Source organism: Podarcis filfolensis, assembly GCF_964270895.1.
Source record: "Podarcis filfolensis genome assembly, chromosome: 3".
NCBI lineage: Eukaryota > Metazoa > Chordata > Lepidosauria > Squamata > Lacertidae > Podarcis > Podarcis filfolensis.
In genome coordinates this window covers 11,410,631-11,434,475 of record NC_139606.1, presented here as the reverse complement: position 1 = coordinate 11,434,475, position 23,845 = coordinate 11,410,631, and the positions used below count along the sequence as shown (strand labels likewise).

Below are 23,845 nucleotides of genomic sequence, written 5' to 3'. Positions count from 1 at the left end.
AATGTGACACTCTTTTTTAATGTTATTTTATGGAGTGCCTATATTTAGCACTGCTTGGGGATCAGGACGGAAGGTCCTCTTGAAAGCCACCATGTCTCACCAGAAAGCCCTGGACATCATTTCAGGTCATTTGAGGTGAGCTGGGGGAAAAGCCACCGAAAGTAGCTTTGCTGTTGCAGGTGATGGTAATAAATGTCAATGTTTTTCTTTTAAAGAACCATAGTAAATCCCCCAGACCTTTTGAAGAATGCTCCCTGCCCCTGAAAATAAACAGTGAAATCCCTCTCCCCCCAAGAAGTTTCCTATGTATTGGGGGGGGTAGTAAATTTTGGTGTGGGGCATTTTCACTCAGCTCCGCGTTTCTGGGGGACTGATTTGTGTGTTGGGACAGAGGTGTCCATGTCTCACTTTTCCCCTGACACCATCACTTGATCATCTAAGCATATTTCATCCAGCACTGTGGAGTCCCCTAGCTCTGCAGAACATGGGTAGAATGAAGGGTAGGACTGCGGCAAGGTTATGTGTAGTAGAGTGTGTATCTGTGGAAGAGGGAAGGAACATTTCCAGACAGTTGAGACAACTGGTGCCAACTACTAATCATTTGTTACTGAGCATGTCCAGCCTGTAGTAGCTTTCTCTATATTGGGAGTTTCTATCTGAAACAGGAATCCTGGTTCCTGGATCGAGGAACAGGCTAGCAGAAATCACACTAGGATTTCCTCACCCTCTGACTTCACTGCAGTTTCTTGTACCTCCTGAAAAGCCTTCCGTGCAGGATGAAGGTACCTCCAGATGATTGAGGCGTCCTTCTCAACTTCAGTTGACTGTGATCTTCCATTGCTGTGTGTCTTGAGTTGAAAAGCAAAAAAAGGGAGTCACTGATTGTCATAGCGATGCCAGGTGGCTGACAATTGAGCAGCCATGCTCACCTGTCAAAGTGGATCTGTCCTCTGGGCTGAAATATTCCCCATCTCTGAAATGGCATGTAGTACAGCAGGCCACTGTAGAAAGCAACTACAGTGGTACCTCAGGTTACATACGCTTCAGGTTACATACGCTTCAGGTTACAGACTCCGCTAACCCAGAAATAGTGCTTCAGGTTAAGAACTTTGCTTCAGGATGAGAACAGAAATCGGGCTCTGGTGGCGCGGCAGCAGCAGGAGGCCCCATTAGCTAAAGTGGTGCTTCAGGTTAAGAACAGTTTCAGGTTAAGAACGGACCTCCGGAACGAATTAAGTACTTAACCTGAGGTACCACTGTAATGAAAATGGATGGAAGAACCGTGTATGAGCAGATGTGCCTTCCCCTTACGCAAGGGACCTTCTTGATCTGAACTATAATACAACACTCCTCCAGCTGATGTATATTAAGTTGATTAATAGTAGCCAAAGATTTGGCTCACAATGTTGCTGTTTTTACATCAAGTGATAGTGTAACTTTGCAGAAGTTTGTTATTAGGAATCAGCAAATTGTTTTAGATAAAATGATGGCGGGATAACAAAGAACCTAAATAACTTGGGTTTGTGTTTTTTATTCTTAAGCTGTAAGAGCATAAAATAGCATTTGACATTGAACTATTTATTTTTGCTAAGCTTCAGATGAATTGGCCAAACCAATTGTTTCCAAATTCTGTTAAAAATATTGTACTTGGGTAGGGCGCTTGGACAGCAGCTTTTCAGCCCAGAAGATCCTTTATGGCTGAATGACAAATCTTGTGGAAAGGAAAGAAGGATAAAAAGGAATACAAGCTCAGCTGTTATAAGCGTGAACGACACTGCAGATGTCATTAGCAGAACTATTTTCTGAGAATTGTGCAGGGAATGGCTGCTTGCAGGAAACAGGCAGCTGCTATTTGTACCTTCTGAAGACAGAACAGAGGAGGGGCAGTATTGCTAGCCATTTGTAGGTTCACACTTGGCATTACTTAGTCATGGAGTTTGGTGGCCAGAGATTGGGGCTCTGGTTTATTATGTAAGCAAGTATCGTCTTAGTCTCCTTTTTACTGAGCTTTCTCAGAAGGCACCAGAGGTACTTTGGTCAAGGACAAGAGATGGAAGTCTTTCTCGCATTAGGCACTAGTGCCCGGTGTAATTTGGCAGAACAGAATCCTCATTATTCATCCACATTGCCCAATGGAAGCTGTGCAGTTCCTTCAGGAAGTTTCAGTGGACTAGGATGGTTAGATATCTAGAGTTCATGCCTGACTTTTGTTTACCAATGGATCTTAGTTGGACGTATACCAGAAAAGATGCTAGGTTTTGAAACAGCACGATTTTGAATTTTACATTGCTACAGACGTAAACAGGTGCAGTACCTGTTTTCAGTTTACACTGTGCTAATTTTAGCTGTTGCACATGTTATGTATAAGAGTTGCAATACCATTTACAGTACCTTCTCCTATCCCAGAGCAAATCAAACCTGTTCTCCAGTAAGATGTCATGGCATCCTTTTGAGCAGGGCCGGATTTAGGTTTGATGAGGCCCTAAGCTACTGAAGGTAATGGGGCCCTTTATGTGTCCAGCTGTCCTTTGTCAACAACAAATTGTCGCTTTTTTGTGTTGAATGTATGCTATATGGTAATTTATGGACCTAATAGGTATCTAAAGCCATTTGCACGTAACAAAGTATGTATTTTATCAAAGTAATTGTATTATATTTTAGAAATGTACATCCAGGTTTTTTTCCTTTAAATTTTTTTGGGGGCCCCAAGAGAGTGGGGCCCTAAGCTATAGCTTGTTTAGCTTATACGTTAAGCCGGCACTGCTTTTTAGTGAGCACTACTGAAAGAAATGCAATGTCATCTACTTCTGTGCCCCTTCATGTTGTTGTTTAGTCATTTAGTCGTGTCCGACTCTTCATGACCCCATGGACCAGAGCACGCCTGGCACTCCCGTCTTCCACTGCCTCCCGCAGTTTGGTCAAACTTATGCTGGTAGCTTCGAGAACACTATCCAACCATCTCGTCCTCTATCTCCCCTTCTCCTTGTGCCCTCCATCTTTCCCAACATCAGGGTCTTTTCCAGGGAGTCTTCTCATGAGGTGGCCAAAGTATTGGAGCCTCAGCTTCAGGATCTGTCCTTCCAGTGAGCACTCAGGACTGATTTCCTTCAGAATGGATAGGTTTGATCTTCTTGCAGTCCATGGGACTCTCAAGAGTCTCCTCCAGCACCATAATTCAAAAGCATCAATTCTTTGGTGATCAGCCTTCTTTGTGGTCCAGCTCTCACTTCCATACATCACTACTGGGAAAACCAGAGCTTTAACTATACAGACCTTTGTTGGCAAGGTGATGTCTCTGCTTTTTAAGATGCTTTCCTCCCAAGAAGCAGGCGTCTTTTAATTTTGTGACTGCTGTCACCATCTGCAGTGATCATGGAGCTCAAGCAAGTAAAATCTCTTCATAGCCCCTTCATAGTTCCCTTAATTTCACTGTAGCCTGTTTTGATGGAACACGTGGTGGCTTATGGGACATTTGTGGCTTAAGCCCCAAGGGGCAATATCCTTCCACAACTTTAGACAGACGTCTACTCTTAAATATACCATAAAATCTCTTGTTCAGCTTTTAAGCTTTTCCTTGGGAATCTGCTTGGCCACTGTGGGAAGGACTCAATAGCATTTGATCTGATCCAGCAGGATTCTTCTTATTTTCTTAAGCAGTTCTCAGTTCATTCTTTCTGCTTCTAAAGAAGTGATACTCTGGATTTGATTTAATTGTGATCACAGCCCTGAATTCCCATTATGAAACAGAACCCATTTCTATGACTGTGGTCTTGGTCAAGTTCTTATTAAAACTGGCAGCCTTTAACAGAAAGACTAAAAGTTGGCTGTACGAGAAATGTAGAATAATAGGTGACTGCTGTTTCTGTCTGCTATGCATTTTATAGCTCACAGCACAGTGCAGAAAGTCTAACCACTTGGCTAATATATCTGTTGTCCTGCAATGTACAGCACGGGGCCTACACTATTACACTGGGGCAAAGCTCTCCTCTTGTCTTTTTGCAAATGCTAGGGAAATCGTTTCAAGTAGCAGCATCTATCCAAGAAAACATTCCTTTTAAGAAGCTAGGCTTTCTCTACCACCTCAAACTCTGCACTGCATTGGATCCCTTGTTGTCCCACTCTCATATGCAGAAATGTTCTAGGATTTGAATCTCTTGTTTTTCATGGTGTGCACCACAAGGTAGGAAACAATGATAAGTGTCACAGAGGTGAGAAGAGATTTAACCTGTGGTGAGGGGCCATAGTTCAGTGATGGAGCGCATGCTTTTTGTGCAGAAGGTTCATTGTTCAAACCTTGGTGTGGAGCAAGTGCTGTTATGCCAACAAGTGCTATTATGCTCCATCAACAGTTGAATGGGAAGCGCTATAATAGTACCCCTCCTGGCTAAGCCTAAAGACCCAACTAGATGTGGTTACATTCAGGCAGCTAGCAGTTCTCCTTTAGTCATGTTTGAAGAAGCTGTGGCCCTCCTGGCATTGACTACAACTCTCATCATCCCAGACCACTGGCCTTTCTGGCGAAGGTTCATGGGAGTTAAGAGTCTAGAAGCAGTAGAAGGTCACCATGCTGTGTTAAGGAAAAAGCTGCGAGGAGTCTTCGCTTCTCAGGAGGTGGCCAAAGTCTTGGAGCCTCAGCTTCAGGATCTGTCCTTCCAGTGAGCACTCAGGGCTGATTTCCTTCAGAATGGAGAGGTTTGATCTTCTTGCAGTCCATGGGACTCTCAAGAGTCTCCTCCAGCACCATAATTCAAAAGCATCAGTTCTATAAACATTCACAAATGGATCCATGGCGTGGGCTTCAAGAAACGGGCTCTTCGTGCTCTCAAGGAGATCTGTAAATTTGCAATGAAGGAGATGGGGACTCCTGATGTACACATTGACACCCACTTGAACAAGGCTGTCTGGGCAAAAGGAGTAAGGGATGTCCCTTACATATCCGTGTGCGTTTATCCAGAAAACGCAATGAAGATGAGGATTCTCCTAATAAACTATGTACACTGGTCACATATGTGCCAGTTACAACTTTCAAAAGCCTACAGACTGTTAATGTGGATGAAAACTAATCTTTCATTACAATAAAAATGTTGTGACATTAAAAAACCAACCAAAAAACCCCCTGTTCCCTTGCCATGAATTGGATGGGTGAATTGGATGGGGCATTTTGAGAATTGGTGGGAAGGGTGTGGAAAACAATTCATATCCTTTCAAGCGAGGTGTGTGGATGAGCATTGGCACCTTTCCTCTAAGCACTGGTTCAGAGGACTGCCCACCATTGACCCATAGAATGCCTCCTTGAATGAAACCCATGTTGTGTGTGGTAGCTCTGCACACACAGAGCTGAAGGTCTCCCAGCGCTACTGGGGAGGGGAATTTCCAAGCACAGTTGGGCAAGGCAGGACAGCACCAGAACATTGCCTCCATATTCCTGAAATATACTCAGAGTTGAGAGTGGATTTCATGCTCTTTATTCAACTTATAGTGGTGAGGAGGAATGAAAGTCCCCTCAAAGTATCTGCTTTATATACATTATTTACACAATGGGCTGCACGTGATTGGCTAATTCCGGAATTCTCCTGTAGGCCAATCAGGTTGTGGATTCACTTCCATTTGGAGCCAGATTGGGTGGCTCCTGCAGACCAGTCATACTGCTGCATTGTTCTAGGACCAATCAGACTGCTGCATTTTGGATCCTATTCAACTCAGTAAATAACAATTCCTTTCTTGGATTTTCCTCCTTTTAGCTTTTCAACTTCGCGCTGTTTGTTCTTTCTCTCTTTTCTCTTTTCAATTTCTCTTTGTATTTTTTTTTATTTTGTATTGGAAACATTTATAAAAAGCTTTGGGAGCAGGGCAGCAGTGTAACAACCTCCGCCAGTGCCTGGGGTGGAGCTATTTTTAGGGGAATGGTCAAAGGTGGGAGATGGGAGAGCCTGCCTCTCTGTATGAGGGCTAATAACTGGATATATGTGATATAAATATGGTACTTACAGGTCTTTTTGCTTTTTTAAAAAAAATGTTCCTTTTCTGCAAGCTAGTTTGATTCTTACTGTATTTTATCTCAAAAATTGTGTGTGTGTGTGTGTGTGCGCGCGCGCACAATTTTCCCTGCCCCTCAAAGCAGTAGTTCATCAAGCTGTTTATGGGAGTTGAGGGTGTCAGAACAGGAAATGTGTGCAATAATGAAAAATAGGGGAATGTTGTGAGTTCTCTCTCTCTCTCTCTCTCTCACACACACACACACACACACACACACACACACACAAAAATGGGCACTTTTGCAACAATAATTGAGCCTCACAAAATTTCATCACAGCCCCATTACGAATGTAGTCTTATTCACATCTAATCTGTTATGGAACCCATGCAGAGTTGAAGATGAAATGTTCTCTATCCTTTGCCAGAAACAGACCTTGCCATTCAATCTTGCTTGCTAACTTTGCGCGACAGTTCCCCTTAGAGCTACAGGCAAAAAGTGGTGTTGACCTAGAAAACAGTGTGGCCAGTATACAGTAGTTTAATCCTAGATCCCTCGTGCAGAATTCTCAATATGAAAACGTCATATGCATATCGTTCTGCAGAACAGAGTCGGCTTGAAGCTAAGTTACAACCGAAGCCTCTGTTTAATCAATCAACTGCTCCTTTTAAGTCTGACAGCGTTTGTACACAGGAAAATATCTGCTACATAGAATATTTGAACCTGTGGAAACGAACCCACTGGAAACACGAAATGTCTGTCCACACATCAAAATGAACCAGGCTTAAAGGAAGTTGAAAACCAAAATCCACCGAGGAATTGTAAGATGGAAAAATGGAGACTTTGTTATTAATTCCCATGGAATATTGGCTAATTAATTTCTTGGGTTAGTATAAACTAACCGAAGGATATTTGGGAGCTGGAGAGAATGAGGTAACCTCCCTCTTTTCCTGATGAGTGGCAGCTATGGAAACACTTTCAATCAGGGCCCCTTATTTATGAACTTCCATGGTTATCCATCTAATAACAGTGATTTCCAAAAGGAGTTTTAGATTAGTGCTGCATCTCACCTGTTACAAGTGACCCTTTGTCGCTTTCTGTAGCTGTTGCTCTCGGGCTCTGAGTTCAGCATCGCTACGGCTGGAGGAGCCAAACCTACACGTAACAAAATGAAAGGGTAGCAGGGAAGCACTTTTCAAATATTTATGGCACCTGGAAAACAGATCCTCCTTGTAGTGTGTGCAGGTTTTTTTAAAAAAAATCTGAAATGGCATTCACCTAGTTACGGTGCGCATTACACCATTTATTTCTTTTAAAAGTTTTTGACCCGTACAGTTGGTTAAATGTGAGCTACTGTGATACGCACATTTAACCTGGGAGTTCCTTTTTCTTGACTCCACGAAACTTATTTCCGAGTGCACACAAACAGGGCTAGACTATGAGAGCCATTGTTTTCTGTGGGATTTATTTGTGGAGATGAATATTGCTGGACTTATTTACATTGTCTTGTGTGAAAAATTGGTTGTCTATACGTTACGATGTTGCAGAGACACTGCTTCGGGGGGGAATTGGTGTCAGTTTGCACTTCCGTCTGTTTTGTTAAGCGAAGAGTGTTGCCGCTCCAACCAACTATGATAAAATCAACATGTTTAATATTCATCTTGCAGTTGCCTGCCAGAGAAAATGGTTTTTCTTCTTCTGATGTGTCACTCTGTGGCAGAAAGATTTATATTCCAAAGGTAACATAGGTATTTTGGGGAAAGATACAGTTATAAATACTTGCTCTGTCTCAATAAATCTGTTTATTGTCTGGATTGACAGTAAGAGATCTGGGGTATCATTGGAGGATAAGAGCTGGTTGGGTTTGCCCATAGGTGCCTTATCCAAACTGGTACCATCCAGATGTTGTGGACTACAACTCCCATAACTCCCGGCCAGCACAACCTAAGATTACACAGAGTGTAAAGTCAATGGGTTAGGGACGCGGGTGGCGCTGTGGGTTAAACCACAGAGCCTAGGACTTGCCAATCAGAAGGTCGGCGGTTCGAATCCCCGCGATGAGGTGAGCTCCCGTTGCTCTGTCCCAGCTCCTGCCAACCTAGCAGTTCGAAAGCACTTCAGAGTGCAAGTAGATCAATAGGTACCGCTCCAGCGGGAAGGTAAACGGCATTTCCGTGCACTGCTCTGGTTCGCCAGAAGCGGCTTAGTCATGCTGGCCACATGACCCGAAAGCTGTACGCCGGCTCCCTTGGCCAATAAAGTGAGATGAGCGCCGCAACCCCAGAGTCAGCCACAACTGGACCTAATAGTCAGGGGTCCCTTTACCTTTACCTTAAAGGCAATGGGTTGGTGGGTTTCCCCCTTGAATGCACTCAGGACCCCACAGATCCTTTGGTATATGCTGTTGCCTCTGTCAAGCTCAGTTAATCAGCTTGGCTTACACATTGTGCCTCTATATTGTGTGAATGTTCAGAAGCTGTACATCAAGCCTAGGGAGGTAGGCAGGAGATGGGACAAATTTATTGTGCATAAACACACACACACACACACACACTTTTTACTATGCATTTGTGTGCATCATCGCATTAGCATTCCTTTCTAAGGCCAGAATCCAAACAGTAGATGATGATTCGGAGCAAAAAGGCAGCCCTGACCTTTTAACATTTTGTGTATGCGGTTACCTCCTGATGCTCTTGTGTCTCCTGGATACAGTTTTATACAGCCATCTGTAATAGACCTTTTAAATTCCCATTATGCTGCCTGATGTCATCAGATGACTGCACACACCTGTTCAGTTATTACAGCAGCTGGCTTTTCAAGGAGGACTCCTCTACAGATGTCCATTTCGCTATGAATAGAAGAATTCATTAAGCATCAAGCTCCTTAATTCATTTGGGCTAAACATCCATTTACCTCACACTGTAACTGTTAATAAGTGATCCACTGACATGAAAATGATGAGGTACGGCTCCCTGGAGGGCTCTATAAATAAAAGTTCTCCTCCCATTCTGAAAGGCTTGCCGAAAAATGTTTATCTATACAGGTACTCAAAACGAATTCCTTTCCAGTAGCTTGACAGCAGTGTTTTCATTCTGAAGAGATGAAAGTTCTGAGTGAGTTCACCTCTTTTTACAAGTATCGTTTGGTAATGGGTCTTGCATGAGCTAATCGTGCAACTTGGAACATTAAATAAGAGCATTCTCGTAAACAGGCGGGCAGCTGCTTTCAGCAGCCGTTCTGGAGGTAGCCAATATGCAGAACTCCCTTTTAGAGAAAGCAACTAATTCTGAAGCACAGCTTTAGTTTGGCTTTATGAAGAGCCAGAAACATTAACTTTACGTAAACCACTAACTGAAGGCCAAATGACATGTTGTGTTGGAGTTTCATGTTTAGAGAAAGGTTGAGCTGAAATTTCTTAGAAGAGAATCTCCCTGGGAGTGGGGGAATCTGGGAATTTTCTCTACCGACCTCACCCCCTGATAAAGACAGCCATTTTGCAAAATATTCTCTGCCATTGTGTGTTGTTGTTGTTTAGTCATTTAGTCATGTCCGACTCTTCGTGACCCCATGGACCAGAGCACACCAGGCACTCCTGTCTTCCACTGCCTCCCGCAGTTTGGTCAAACTCATGCTGGTAGCTTCGAGAACACTATCCAACCATCTCGTCCTCTATCTCCCCTTCTCCTTGTGCCCTCCATCTTTCCCAACATCAGGGTCTTTTCCAGGGAGTCTTCTCTTCCCATGAGGTGGCCAAAGTATTGGAGCCTCAGTTTCAGGATCTGTCCTTCCAGTGAACACTCAGGGCTGATTTCCTTAAGAATGGATAGGTTTGATCTTCTTGCAGTCCATTGGACTCTCAAGAGTCTCCTCCAGCACCAGAATTCAAAAGCATCATTTCTGTGGCGATCAGCCTTCTTGATGTTCCAGCTCTCACTTCCATACATCACTACTGGGAAAACTGTAGCTTTAACTATACGGACCTTTGTTGGCATTGTGTGTAGTAGCCGTTATTCTCCACTGACACCACCACTTCCCTAGAACAATTCTAGATCTGGAGCTCTGGGTGTGTGTTTGTGCAAAGTACTGCTTGCAGATGCAACAACTTAAAAAAAGAGGAAAGAATTCATGTTTCTCTGGTGAGGGACAATCTCATCCCCATACAATGGTTGGAGAATTTCTCCTCCTGGAAAATATTTTATGACGAGTGTCAGGGGCTCAGGAGCAGGAGCACAGGGGAAAGAGGAAATGGAGAGCGAAGGGGAAGAATCCGAGGGCAGCGTAGGGGAGTATGACAGTGACCCGAGAGATTCCATGAGCTTCTCCAGCGAATCAGAAGATTCCCAGAAGGGGGCGCCGATGGTCAGGGCAAGGGGGGTCCCAGGGGGGACGCACCAGAAACAAGGAACCAGCGGGGAACCCCGAAGCAGCAGCGGGGGATCAGGACCAGTTTCCCCACCAGAGCGTAGTGGGGGGGAAGAGTCACATGTGTCAGGGCCAGCGTCTCCTCCAGCGGGGAGAGAAGGTGAGTCAGGGCTGACCACGCCTCCATCGGAGAGTGGGGGAACGGAGGGGAGGTCAGTTGCAGCTAGCCTCCCCGAAGGGGGAAGCAGTGACAGCAGCAGTGAAACGGTCAGGAGGAAAGTTGCTGGCTGGGCGCGCGCGCCAAGTTCAAATGTACAGGCGCGGGGGACAGCAGGAGACCCGGATGGGGAACCAGCTCCTAAAGCCCGCTGGAGGGAGGGGGAAGGCTCAGGGGATTCAGCGTCAGAAGAGTCTAGAAAGGGCGAGACCCCAACGGACAGGCGGAACCAGAGGCGGAAAGAACAGAGGAAGAGGTGGAGTAAGGCTAGAGTCTTAAACTGGTGTCTGGGGGGAGGAGACTCAGATGGAGCATCAGCAGTCTAAAGGTTGAGACGTAGAGCTGCACGCTGCGGCTCTGGAAGTGAAACCGAACTTCAATAAAGACTTTCGTATTTAACAACGAAGTGGTGTTGGTCCTTTGTGAGCTGGGACCTCGGGCAGCTCTGACAACGAGGCATTTCCAATTTCACTGCCTGAAAAATCAGGTGAAGAATTTAAGGAGGTGTTTTTGCTTAACACTGATTTGTGACTCTCAATGTAATTTTCTTTTTTTGTAAAACAAACAATCAAACAGCTTTGTGGGGCTCTGACTTAGAGTGGGGTCCCCACTTCTGACTGTATGACTCTTCCAGGAGCTGCTCTTAGATGCAGAGGTGAAAACTTGCAGGTTTAACAATTTAAGCCCTCAAGTTGTTAACTGGTTATAGGTCCTATTGCATATGGAAGTCAAAGAGGCTCCTATCTAGTACTATTTAAACTGATGTAAGTATTTGTCAGGGACGCGGGTGGCGCTGTGGGTAAAACCTCAGCGCCTAGGGCTTGCCGATTGCATGGTCGGCGGTTCGAATCCCCACGGCGGGGTGAGCTCCCGTTGCTCGGTCCCAGCTCCTGCCCACCTAGCAGTTCGAAAGCACTCTTAAGTGCAAGTAGATAAATAGGTACCGCTTTATAGCGGGAAGGTAAACGGCGTTTCCGTGTGCTGCGCAGGTGCTGGCTCGCCAGAGCAGCTTAGTCACGCTGGCCACGTGACCCGGAAGTGTCTCCGGACAGCGCTGGTCCCTGGCCTCTTAAGTGAGATGGGCGCACAACCCTAGAGTTGGACATGACTGGCCCGTACGGGCAGGGGTACCTTTACCTTTACCTTTAATTATTTAAGTTTTCAGATCCTGGGTAGAGAGAAGGTTTCACATACTAAAACTGTAGTGGTTGTGTTCAGGACCTAAGAAGTGCGAGGATAACATTGTGTTTATGAATGTTTATGGATTAGATGTGGTCTTGTGCTTCTGTCTTAGATTGACGTAGCTTGGAGGAATGAACCTGGTTTTTGAAATGTGATCATGTTGGTAATTCTGAATTGAAAAGGGATTTTGCCAGTTTATGTATGGAAGTGATACAACTAATTCATTTAAGTACAGTGGTACCTCGGAGGTCCGTTCCGGAGGTCCGTTCTTAACCTGAAGCTGTTATTAACCTGAAGCATCACTTTAGCTAATGGGGCCTCCCACTGCCACCACACGATTTCTGTTCTCATCCTGAAGCAAAGTTCTTAACCCGAGGTACTATTTCTGGGTTAGCAGAGTCTGTAACCTGAAGCGTCTGTAACCTGAAGTGAATGCAACCCGAGGTACCACTGTATAACTGTAAGTTGTTACTACCAATGGAATTCCACTTCGTTTAATAGATTGAACTATTATTTCACACCTGGAAATTTGGCTTGGCTTGTTTTTGAAGGCTTACTTGGGCTTAAGGAATCAGAAGGACTTCTTGCACATGTGTTAATTGTTCATCTTTTGGTTTAAAACTTTCCACATTGAGCTAGGTACAATTATGCTGTTCTGATGCTTTGTGGCTACTGAAATGTGTAAAAATTATTGCTTGGGCTTCCAAGAGTAAAACTGATTACATTAGGAATACAATTTGAGACAGAATTGTCTTTTAATAGTATTGGGGGTTTTTTGAGAAAAGTTGAGTGTAACTAAAACAAATATACCAAAACCAAAGATCAGAAAATGTGTGTGTGTGTGTGTGTGTGTGTGTGTGTGTGTGTGTAAGGTGCATTCTGATTTACATCATCTTTTGTCTTGGCATATCTTTCATAGGCCTTTCAAGCTTGCCTCTAGAAGTAATTGCCCGTATCGGAAGGTTTCTCTGAACAATTTTGTCAAGCTCTCTCCATAAAGAGCAAAACCTCCATAGAGTTTTTACATTTCAATTAGTTGGCTGTATTGATATGATTATATCACAGGTGAAAGATTTGTCAGGTTTCATTTTTGGATCCATAAATCATATTAAGAATCATCTGTTTTGTCTAAGGCAAGGTATCATTTCTTGTTTTCCTTTAGATCAAGGGATCAAGCAATTAAGCATGTTTTTGGCTATGATTCTAGCCCGCTCAAAATGAATTTGAGAGTTTTGTGGTAGAAAAAAATGTACACATGGTAATATACTATGGACGTATTTCTTTAGTAATTGCTTTGGCTTGGCAGACAAGTTGCTGAAACGGTTTTAAACTATGTGAATTTTTGTAAATCCAATGTAATCATGTGTTGATATTTCTCTGCTGTTTGATACTTTTTGCATGTTCGTTCTGTAGGGTAGAATAGTAGAATCCCAGCCTTCTGTAGAGAGGAGTTTAAGTTGGGAAACTTCGACTTTTAAATGGGTCAAAAATTAAAAGAAGTCTTGTTCATAGAGATGAGTTTCTGATACAGTTGATTTAGTCAGGTGGTAAATTATGTTTAATTAAGAGAGTGCCATTAAAGCAGATTAAGCTAAATTTTTAAAAAAAACGTAGTGAAAGTTCTAAAGGGGTACAAATCTGCTGAAATTATCTTTGCCAGGGGAGATCAGCTATTTATCAATTTATTCTGCCAGATTTCTTCCGTGGGCATCTCTTTTTCTTTCCATTTTTTTCACATATACCGTATTTTTTGCTCTATAAGATGCAACAGACCACAAGACGCACCTAGTTTTTGGAGGAGGAAAACAAGAAAAAAAATATTCTGAATCTCAGAAGCCAGAACAGCAAGAGGGATCGCTGCACAGCGAAAGCAGTGGTCCCTCTTGCTGTTCCGGCTTCTGGGATAGCTGCGCAGCCTGCATTCACTCCATAAGATGCACACACATTTCCCCTTACTTTTTAGGAGGGAAAAAGTGAGTCTTATAGAGCAAAAAATACGGTATATGTGAAAAAAATGGAAAGAAAAAGAGATGCCCACGGAAGAAATCTGGCAGAATAAATTGATAGAATACACAGAATTAGTAACTATGACCATGAAATGAAGAAATAAGGATGAGTCACGGATAAGAAATGAGTGGAAGTGCTTCGAAGCGTATCTTAGAGGGTATAATAGTCCATTTAACCTACGAGTAGGAGTGAACATATGAGCAGCAGATAACGCTAAATAAAGGAAGATTTGAGACGAAAATGGATGGAATAATAGAATATGCAGCCAACAAGACTCCCTAGAATGCCATGGAGAGATGGACTGGGAAGTCCGGGGATAAGAGATAATGAATATTCTATGATGTGTATATATATAAGCTGTAAAAATGCATTGAAACAAAAGGTCGTCTGCTAAGAGCACTCTCAAACCTGGAGTTGGTCCTGGAGCAGCGATTTCCAGAGCATAGATTCCACTATACCAGACCCTCCAGATGTCCCTGTTTTCCAGGGACAGTCCTGGATTTCTGATCTGATCCCAGAATGTCCCTATTTTCATTGGAAAAATGTTGACCCATAAGTCAAGGAGATAAGTAACTATACAACCTTTAGAAGACATCTGTATAGAGAAGTTTTGTAACATTTAATGTTTTATTATGTTTTTATATGCGTATGTTGGAAGCCTCCCAGAGTGGCTGGGGCAACCCAATCAGATGGACAGGGTATAAATAATATAATTACTACTACTACTACTACTACTACTACTACTACTACTACTATTGAAAAGGACATCTGTTTTCATTGGAGAAATGTTGGAGGGTATGCTATGCACAACACCTTGCCTTGGGCACCAATCAAATCTCACTTCTGTGAAAGGGTACCACGATGCATGTTCCTGCCTCCTGATCAGAGGTGTAAGATGGGAGAAAGTATTTCCCTAAGGGAGTTAGAGCCTTCATTCTTTTCAGATCCAGGGCACCTCACCACAACAGATATCATGGGATGTTCCCCACGCCAAGGGAGAGCAAGGCTCTTACAACAGTGCAGAGTCAAGCAGAGCAAACTACTTGAAATATACTCGGAATCGAGTGTGGATTTCACGCTCTTTATTCAGCTCATAGTAGTGAGGAATGGAAGTTCCCCCAGAATGTATGCTTTATATACATTATTTACACAATGGGCCCCGCGTGATTGGCTATTTCTGGGATTCTCCTGTAGGCCAATCAGGTTGCGGATCCACTTCCACCTGGAGTTGGATTTGGTGACTCCTGCGGACCAATCAGACTGCTGCATTCTGGATCCTATTGTTCTAGGACCAATCAGACTGCTGCATTTTGGATCCTATTCAACTCAGTACATAACACTACTATTTTGTTTTTATGGATGAGTTGTCTGCTGATTGTTCTGCTTCATTGTGTGTTGCATTGGTTGGCAATTTTCTCCTATTAAAAAAAAAAATAACCTGTGCCATTTCGAGCTTTTTGGAGAAATGGTCTAAAAATAGGGGAGAGAGGGGAGATACTGGCAACGGGTCTAAATACCACAATTCCCAAGAAGTGTAACTGCCCTCTCAAATGTAAAAGGGGTATTTCCGCCCCCCCCCCTCCGGTAACCTAACCCAGCAGAGCTTTTCCCATGTTGACATGCAGAGGAAACATGACTCACAACATGACAAGTTCATTCCCATCAGAAGCTTCTCCAACCTGGCTTGCGTATATTTATCCTTTTGATATTACGATGTTGGTGACGGATTGATTGTGAATCCCCCGCATGTGAACATGCTGCCGTTCCATAACTTTCCTCATTCAAACCTGAGCTTAATGGTGAACAAATGTGTTGAGGGCTGCGCCCCGTGTTACTAAAAATATTTTTGGGACCGTTAAGGATTGATTAGTTCAGCAGCTCTTCACAAAGCAGCGGCCAAACCTTAACATCTTTTGGGTTGTGAGAAGCCCTTGGCAAGCTGTCCTATTAGGGAAAGGGGAGGCGAAAAGGGATCTTTCAGATGGATCCCTTTTGGAAAACAAAGACCCCCAGGAACATTGTTTGACTGTAATCAGTTACATAAGCTTAATAGCTATAAATGGTTTCAGTATTCCATTTGCATTTTAAATCATAAAACCATATGGCGGTGAGGTAACATCATAAGGAGATAATTCAAGGCAGGGAACTGTTACTTTGTTTTGGAATTAGATTAAGTCATAAATAAGTACTACTTTGTCTTGAGTAAGAAAAACATTCCAAGCCAACATTCTCTTAAGACATTTTCCACCTGTTAAAGGATATGTAGTAGTTTGAGTCTTTCATAACAGTGGAAACTGGCTTAAAGCTTTCAGTGGGTCTGTAAAAAAATAAGCCAAGTTTGATTTATGAGTTGAGGTACAACATGGAACATGTAAGCAAACAAAAACAAAGGGCTGAGATGGCGTTGGGAGGGAAGAGTAGGCTGTTGATATGGCACCACATGAATCACACGGTCAGTCTACAAGGGTTATGTAGGAGCCCAAGCACAGATTGATGGACCAGTGAAGGAGATGTGATCTGTGGCTAATGAAAATGTGAGGGGGGGTCTTGCAAGATGCCCTTGACCCGAAGGTAGCTTGCAGTAAAATGATCCATTTTGACTAGGCAGTGTTATTTAAAACAATCCCCCGAGCTCAAATGTCGCCTATTAAAATAAATTCAGGAGGCGAAGGAAGAGGTGATCATGGGTTTTAAGTTCTGAACTGTTTTCTAAGCAGTTGTGAAAAGCTATAAAGCCCCCTGTCCCCCATGAAACACTGGGAAGAGGGTAAAGGACCTTCGGCCAAAGGGGGGGGGTTAGGATAACTTAAAGGTAATGTGAGAACTCGTGAAAGGTGAAGGAAAATTGTACTCTTTCCCCCTTCCCCACCTGCTCTTACTTTTTCCTTTGTGATCCTTGGAAAAGTAATAAAAGCTTGCAATTTCCTATTTATGATGCTTGAAACTCCCAGCTGCTTCACTGAAACCCATTCCACGTACAACTTTATTGTTTCTGGAAAATAAAAGCTAAGTGTGGCATATTATCTTTGATGTCCAGTGTCACCCTACTAGTCACAGGTTCCTCATCCCTGCAAATTCTTCCCCATGTTTAATGACTGGGAAATTTACAGGTAAGGGTTTTTTTTTCCTGTTTGACTATCCCTGATCTGGTGATCTGATTGGCTCAAAAAAAAAATGACACAAAATATAGCAGGGGGTGGGGGCAGGATTGCAGGAGCTGAGAAACTGCACATTAGAGCCTGCTGAAGTAGGTTAGGTTCCTGCTGACCCCAGAACTGTAAGGGGGACGACGTTCAGAGGAATCCTTTTCAACGGCTTCAGTTGACTTATAGGGTTGGAACGCAAGCTCTGACGATGACAGCATGTCCAGCGCTGCTTCCTGCTTTTCACGCGTCTTTCTTCAAACTTAGAATTTCTAAATCAATTCCTGCCAAATAGCTGTAAAAGTTCCTTTCTTAGGAGGGAAGCTATCCAGGAAAAGACCACATAAATTCCCCAGGAGTGGTGAAAGACGAGACAACAAAATTAATTTCTACTCAGAAGGAGGCCGCTGGTATACAGTGGTACCTCAGGTTACATATGCTTCAGGTTACATACGCTTCAGGTTACAGACTCCACTAACCCAGAAATATTACCTCAGGTTAAGAACTTTGCTTCAGGATGAGAACAGAAATCGTGTAGCGGTGGCGCAGTGGCAGCAGGAGGCCCCATTAGCTAAAGTGCTTCAGGTTAAGAACAGTTTCAGGTTAAGAAATGGATCTTGGGCTGGAGGTGTTCCTCCAAAGCAGCTACAGTGGTACCTCAGGTTACATACGCTTCAGGTTACAGACTCTGCTAACCCAGAAATAGTGCTTCAGGTTAAGAACTTTGCTTCAGGATGAGAACAGAAACTGTGCTCTGGCGGCGCGGCAGCAGCAGGAGGCCCCATTAGCTAAAGTGGTGCTTCAGGTTAAGAACAGTTTCAGGTTAAGAACGGACCTCCAGAATGAATTAAGTACTTAACCTGAGGTACCACTGTACTGAAGTTGCTGCTGAATAATGCAGAAGTGCCTCTCTATTGAGTGTGTAGCAGGCAGCCAACTTTAATTGGGTGGCGTGTGCAATGGAGGTACAATATTTCGGTATGTGCAGTTGGTTTACCATTGTATGGGATGAGTTAGGTCTTTCCTCCAGATTGGCCCATTTTATAGGCTGTGGTGGCAGCAAGTGAGGATATAGAAGTCTTATTTATTGGGTTGGCTGGTTGTTTTCAATATTCTCTGTGTTCATTGGAATGGTCGGGGTTGCTGAAACCTAGGCTAGAATCCCCAGAAGGTGAAATAACAGTTGCTCACTGTGATGTGGTTGCTGGTTCTTTGCTTATAACAGGGGTAGGCAACCTAAGGCCCATGGGCCAGATGCAGCCCAATCGCCTTCTCAATCAGTCCAGGAATCCGTGTGTTTTTACATGAGTAGAATGTGTCCTTTTATTTAAAATGCATCTCTGGGTTATTTGTGGGACATAGGAATTTGTTCATTTTTTTCCCCTTCAAAATATAGTCCGGCCCCCTATTAGAAAAATTAACCGATAAACTGAAACTGACACAGGGACAAATAGAAGATGATACCTTCACCCCGGTATGGCTCCCCTTCATCACATACACAGCCCAAGATGACAACGACAAGAATCCACCAACAGCATATGAATCAATATGGCTAACCTGATTCAAAAACACCCACCACCATCCCACTCACACACGAAAACAAAGTTCAACACAGCCAACCACAAACAAGCAACTGCACCCTAGGCCAACCACAATTTCTCTCACCACCAAAGGAACACAAGCCGAATAGCAAAGAGAACCTGCACAAACAATGCTGACACAAAAACCCACACATACATTAAGCAAAATAGAAATATCGCCTTCCAACCCCACCCCACCCACCATGGCCCCCTTCAGCTCTTCTCCCCTTTTTTCTTCCTAATATAACCCTAATGTCTCAACAAATGAAACTGACCTATGGAAAATGTAACTTGAAAAAAGAGACATTGCACATACCTTTGTAAACCAAGAAAACTTGAATAAAAAGAAAAGAAAAGAAAAATATATTCAGCCCACCACATGGTCTGAGGGACCCATGGCTGAAAAAGGTTGCTGACGCCTGGGTTCTAAAAATGTTGCTCAGATTCAGTCTGATTTTGAAGGTGGTCATTCATTTATTGGGGGGGGCACACACACATCGTACTCCTTCTAGGGTAGCTGGTCCACCTTTGGTCCCCATCCTGTACTGAGCTCTCACCTGTGACTCCTAGAAGCTGTCAGCATGTGACAGCGGCCACACCCTGGGAGTGTGTGGAATACTAGAGTTGCCATTCTTCAGCTTTTAGCTCCTACTCTCAAGAAGCATAGTGAGTGTATATTGGTTCTTATGCATTCTTACGCATTTGCAGGCAAATGTTGCTATGCACTGAGGCACTATTTGATGCCTGCCATTTCACAGACAGTGTGGCTTATTTTCAGCTGTTGATGACACACTACAGGACAGTTTGTTCAGTGGCGTGCAGTCAGTGGACTAGGGGGACCAGGCTAGTCTCCTAAATGTTCCTCTGGTGCCTCCTGCCCAAAGCCTAGGAAACTTCTGCACAGCTTAGGGAGGGAGCTGTGATCCTCATGCACACAGCATCAGGACATTGCAATATCACACGTGTCGACCACTGCAAGCTGGCACTTCTGTCCCTAACTCTTCCCCTATGAAAAATTTCGCCACACACCACTGGTTTCTTTTATCCAGTACCTCTTTATTTTTTTTTATAAGATATTTATTAAAGTTTTAAAAGTTTATATAAAATAGAAAAAAACAAAAAACAGAAACAGTAAAAATACATACAAAACACATACAACAACAAGTATAATTTCAATCCCTTATATTCATAAAACTTACTTTCCCGACCTCCTCATACCTCCCCTTTCTGTATTCCAATCTCTAATTAATTCAATTCAGCAAATCCTTCCCCTAATTTCTATATAATTTTTAACCTTTCTTTTCTTGATCACATAATCATTACAGCTTATAACCACTTAATTTCTGAATCGACATTGTTCTAACCTTCAATAATTTTACAATGTTTCCTAAGATAGTCCTTAAATTTCTTCCATTCTTCTTCCGCCGTCTCTTTTCCCTAGTCTCGGATTCTGCCGGTCATTTCTGCCAGTCCCATATAATCTATAACCTTCATCTGCCATTCTTCCACGGTGGGTAGATCTTCTGTCTTCCAATACTTTGCGATGAGTATTCTTGCTGCTGTTGTAGCATACATAAAAAATGTTCTGTCCTTCTTTAACACCAATTGGCCGACCATGCCCAGGAGAAAGGCCTCTGGTTTCTTCAGGAAGGTATATTTAAATACCTTTTTCATTTCATTATAAATCATTTCCCAGAAAGCCTTAATCCTTGGGCACGTCCACCAAAGGTGAAAGAATGTACCTTCAGTCTCTTTACATTTCCAACACTTATTATCAGGCAACTTTAACCTTGCTTTCAGAAAGCTGCACAGTCTGGAGCATAGTCTATAGCAGGCCTGAGATGAGCTTCTGAGGATACCTCTTGGGATAGGTAGAAGGTGTGTGTGGCTCAGGTGTGTAGTCCTTGGTCTGAGATTAGGGATGTTCAAAACACTCGAGCATCCCTGTTTATAACAGCTGAACCTCAGAGGGTATCTGTGCACAAGTACACGGCACACACAAAAACGTGTGTGATTAAGTCTCTGTGAGGGCAACGTGTGGCCAAATTTGCCCAAGAGCAAAGGTCATGTGGGTCAATTTCCTCACACAATCATACCCTGGGTAGTTCCTAGGAGTTCTCTTGCACTGCAAATAATAAATAACAGACTTAACTTGTATGACAAATTAGAATTTGGTGGTTTTACAGCTAGCAGTGGAAATCTTTTGTCATACATCTTTGCTGCAGCAGACATACAGCTGTTGGCTAGGCTTTAGGTACTTTTCCCCCCTCCAGGCTTTGTTTGTACAGATGGTTTTGCCCGGTCCTCTCATCAAATAGGTGGGGGATATTCAGGAGGAGGAGAAGAAGAAGAAAAAGTGAAGTGACCAACAAATTGAAAAAATTGCTAATAAATCTGGCACTCACTAAGCCAACACAAATAAGGTGTTGAGTTTGTACTTTTCAGGTTTGGTTTGAGGCGCACATAAATCCCCAGCTATTTTTAAAAACACCTTTAGTGGAAGCGGCAGGGTGCGTGGGACACAGGCAAAAGTTAGATTTTCACTGTCACACTACATGTGTCCTTGCATTTCTTATGTTTCGTCTTTCCTGGCAAAATGCTTAATCAGAATGACAAAAACAGTATCACTTGGTTGGGAATACGGGAAGCTAAAAGGCTGGACTGGGTGAATCCCAAGCCAGAATTAAGATTGCCAGAAGAAATATCAACAACCTCAGATATGCAGATGACACAACTTTGAAAGCAGAAAGTGAGGAGGAATTAAAGAACCTTTTAATGAGGGTGAAAGAGGAGAGTGCAAAATATGATCTGAAGTTCAGCATCAAAAAAATGAAGATCATGGCCACTGGGCCCATCACCTCCTGGCAAATAGAAAGGGAAGAAATGGAGGCAGTGAGAGATTTTACTTTCTTGGGCTCCATGATCGCTGCAGATGGTGACAGCAGTCATGAAATTAAAAGACACCTGCTTCTTGAGAGAAAAGTGATGACAAACCTAGACAGCTTCTTAAAAAGCAGAGACATCACCTTACCAACAAAGGTCCGTATAGTTAAAGCTATAGTTTTCCCAGTAGTGATGTATGGAAGTGAGAGCTGGACCATCAAGAAGGCTGATCGCCGAAGAATTGATGCTTTTGAATTATGGTGCTGGAGGATACTCTTGAGAGTCCCATGTACTGCAAGAAGATCACACCATTCTTAAGGAAATCAGCCCTGAGTGCTCACTGGAAGGACAGATCATGAAGCTGAGGCTCCAATACTTTGGTAACTTCATGAGAAGAGAAGACTCCCTGGAAAAGACCCTGATGTTGGGAAAGATGGAGGGCACAAGGAGAAGGGGATGACAGAGGACGAGATGGTTGAACAGTGTTCACGAAGCTACCAGCATGAGTTTGACCATACTGCGGGAGGCAGTGGAAGACAGGAGTGCCGGGCGTGCTCTGGTCCATGGGGTCACAAAGAGTCAGACACGACTAAATGACTAAACAACAACAACAAAGTAAAATCAAGTTGTGTGCAGCAGTGAGAAGGGAGTGTGCAGAATTGGACAGAAAGAGGCATTTATTTACATATTTACTACATTAAGTAAAGGTAAAGGGACCCCTGACCATTAGGTCCAGTCGTTACCAACTCTGGGGTTGCGGCCGAGGGAGCCAGCATACAGCTTCCGGGTCATGTGGCCAGCATGACTAAGCCCCTTCTGGCGAACCAGAGCAGCACACAGAAATGCCGTTTATCTTCCTGCCAGAGCGGTACCTATTTAACTACTTGCACTTTGACGTGCTTTTGAACTGCTAGGTTGGCAGAAGCAGGGACCAAGCAATGGGAGCTCACTCCGTTGCGGGGATTCAAACCACCGACCTTCTGATCGGCAAGTTCTAGGCTCTGTGGTTTAACCCACAGCGCCACCCGCGTCCCATATTTACTACATTAATAAATGTAACAATTTCCTCCAAGGAGCTTAAAATGGGGTGCATGGTTCTCCCCTTCTAATTTTATCCTCACACCATCCCTGTCAGGCAGGTTAAGTTGAGAGGCAGCACCTTGCCCAAAGTCACCACCCTATGAGCTTCCTGGCTGAGTGGGGATTCGAAACCTCTGAGGTCACATGCACTGATATAGCAGATTCTCCACTGCTCCTCTGCTTTTGTAGCAAATTTGCTCCCAATCGACGCAGAAATAAAATTATCCAACCCAAATAAGACATTTGTGATTGGTGCGTGTGCACAAGCTAAGACCTGGGAGGGGATCTTAAAATCGACTGATGAGACCCATCAGCCGAAGCCCTGCACAGGGACGTTTCCTACTGCAACATGGATTTCCCCGCTCCTACTCCCATGAACCCCCCATGCCCTTGAAATTGACTCTTGAGGGAGGTGAGAACCTTCATAACAATGCACAGTGAGAAAAAGAGGGTCATTCCAGCCAGCAAGGGGAAAGCAAATCTTAGTCCAAATACGACACAGAAGGGAATATCTGACCTCCACAGGCAGGGGGTGGGGGAAGCTGGATGGTACTACTATTGCTATGGGAAACATTCAGCTTCCTGTTTCCCCCCCTCTGTTTTCTGCTCCTATTTGCCTTTCCTTATTTCAAGCTTCTCTCCTTAAGTACACACTTTGCCTTCACTATGGGGCACTCTTGTGTGCCTCCCTTCCCACTTCTCTGGACCAAACCCTTGTCTCGCCCTCACCATGATGCCATCTACTTCATCTTCCTCTTTTAGCATTGCACCACGCTAGCACCTCTTTAGGAAATTTACAAAACATGACTGACATGACATGCTCCTCCGCGAGAGCATTCTGCACCTTGTCACAACATGCGTCTCTCCCCATCTTTTCCACCTTGCCACTTCTTTTTCTAAATCTTCTGGGAAAGGGGATTTGCTGGAGGATAATGGTTACTAGTTATGATGGCTAGTAATGTTACCCCCAGGTAAGAAAGGAAGTTTGGGATGCATATCAGTTGCTCGGATCCAATAGCAGAAGAGCTCTAACGCTTTCATATCTCACTTATGGGCTTTCCAGGGGCATCTCTTTGGTTCCTGTGGGAAGCAGGGTTTTAGACTAGAGGCGCTCTGGTCTAAACCAGAGCCTAGGGCTTGCCGATCAGAAGGTCGGCAGTTTGAATCCCCACGACGGGGTGAGCTCCCGTTGTTCGGTCCCAGCTCCTGCCCACCTAGCAGTTCGAAAGCACATCAAGTGCAAGTACAGTGGTACCTCGGGTTACATATGCTTCAGGTTACATACGCTTCAGGTTACAGACTCTGCTAACCCAGAAATAGTGCTTCAGGTTAAGAACTTTGCTTCAGGATGAGAACAGAAATCGTGCTCCGTTGGCGCAGCAGCAGCAGGAGGCCCCATTAGCTAAAGTGATGCTTC

General features: G+C 43.8%; 1 protein-coding gene and 1 long non-coding RNA gene across 3 annotated transcripts in view; one reads left to right on the top strand and one right to left on the bottom strand.

The window, feature by feature from the left end:
• Positions 1–23,845, top strand: part of LOC310759499 (uncharacterized protein) — a 402,944-nt gene that overhangs the window by 146,077 nt on the left and 233,022 nt on the right. The gene's annotated exons all lie outside the window — the stretch shown is intronic.
• The window catches only part of LOC310759521, an 856,102-nt gene that overhangs the window by 798,341 nt on the left and 33,916 nt on the right, over positions 1–23,845 (bottom strand). The window contains exon 1 of one of the 2 annotated variants that reach the window (XR_014546373.1): positions 22,245–22,308. The exons of the other annotated variant lie outside the window; for it this stretch is intronic. This is a non-coding gene — a long non-coding RNA (uncharacterized lncRNA). Of the gene's footprint in view, positions 1–22,244; positions 22,309–23,845 lie in introns of those variants that run through there. 2 annotated transcript variants of the gene reach the window in all.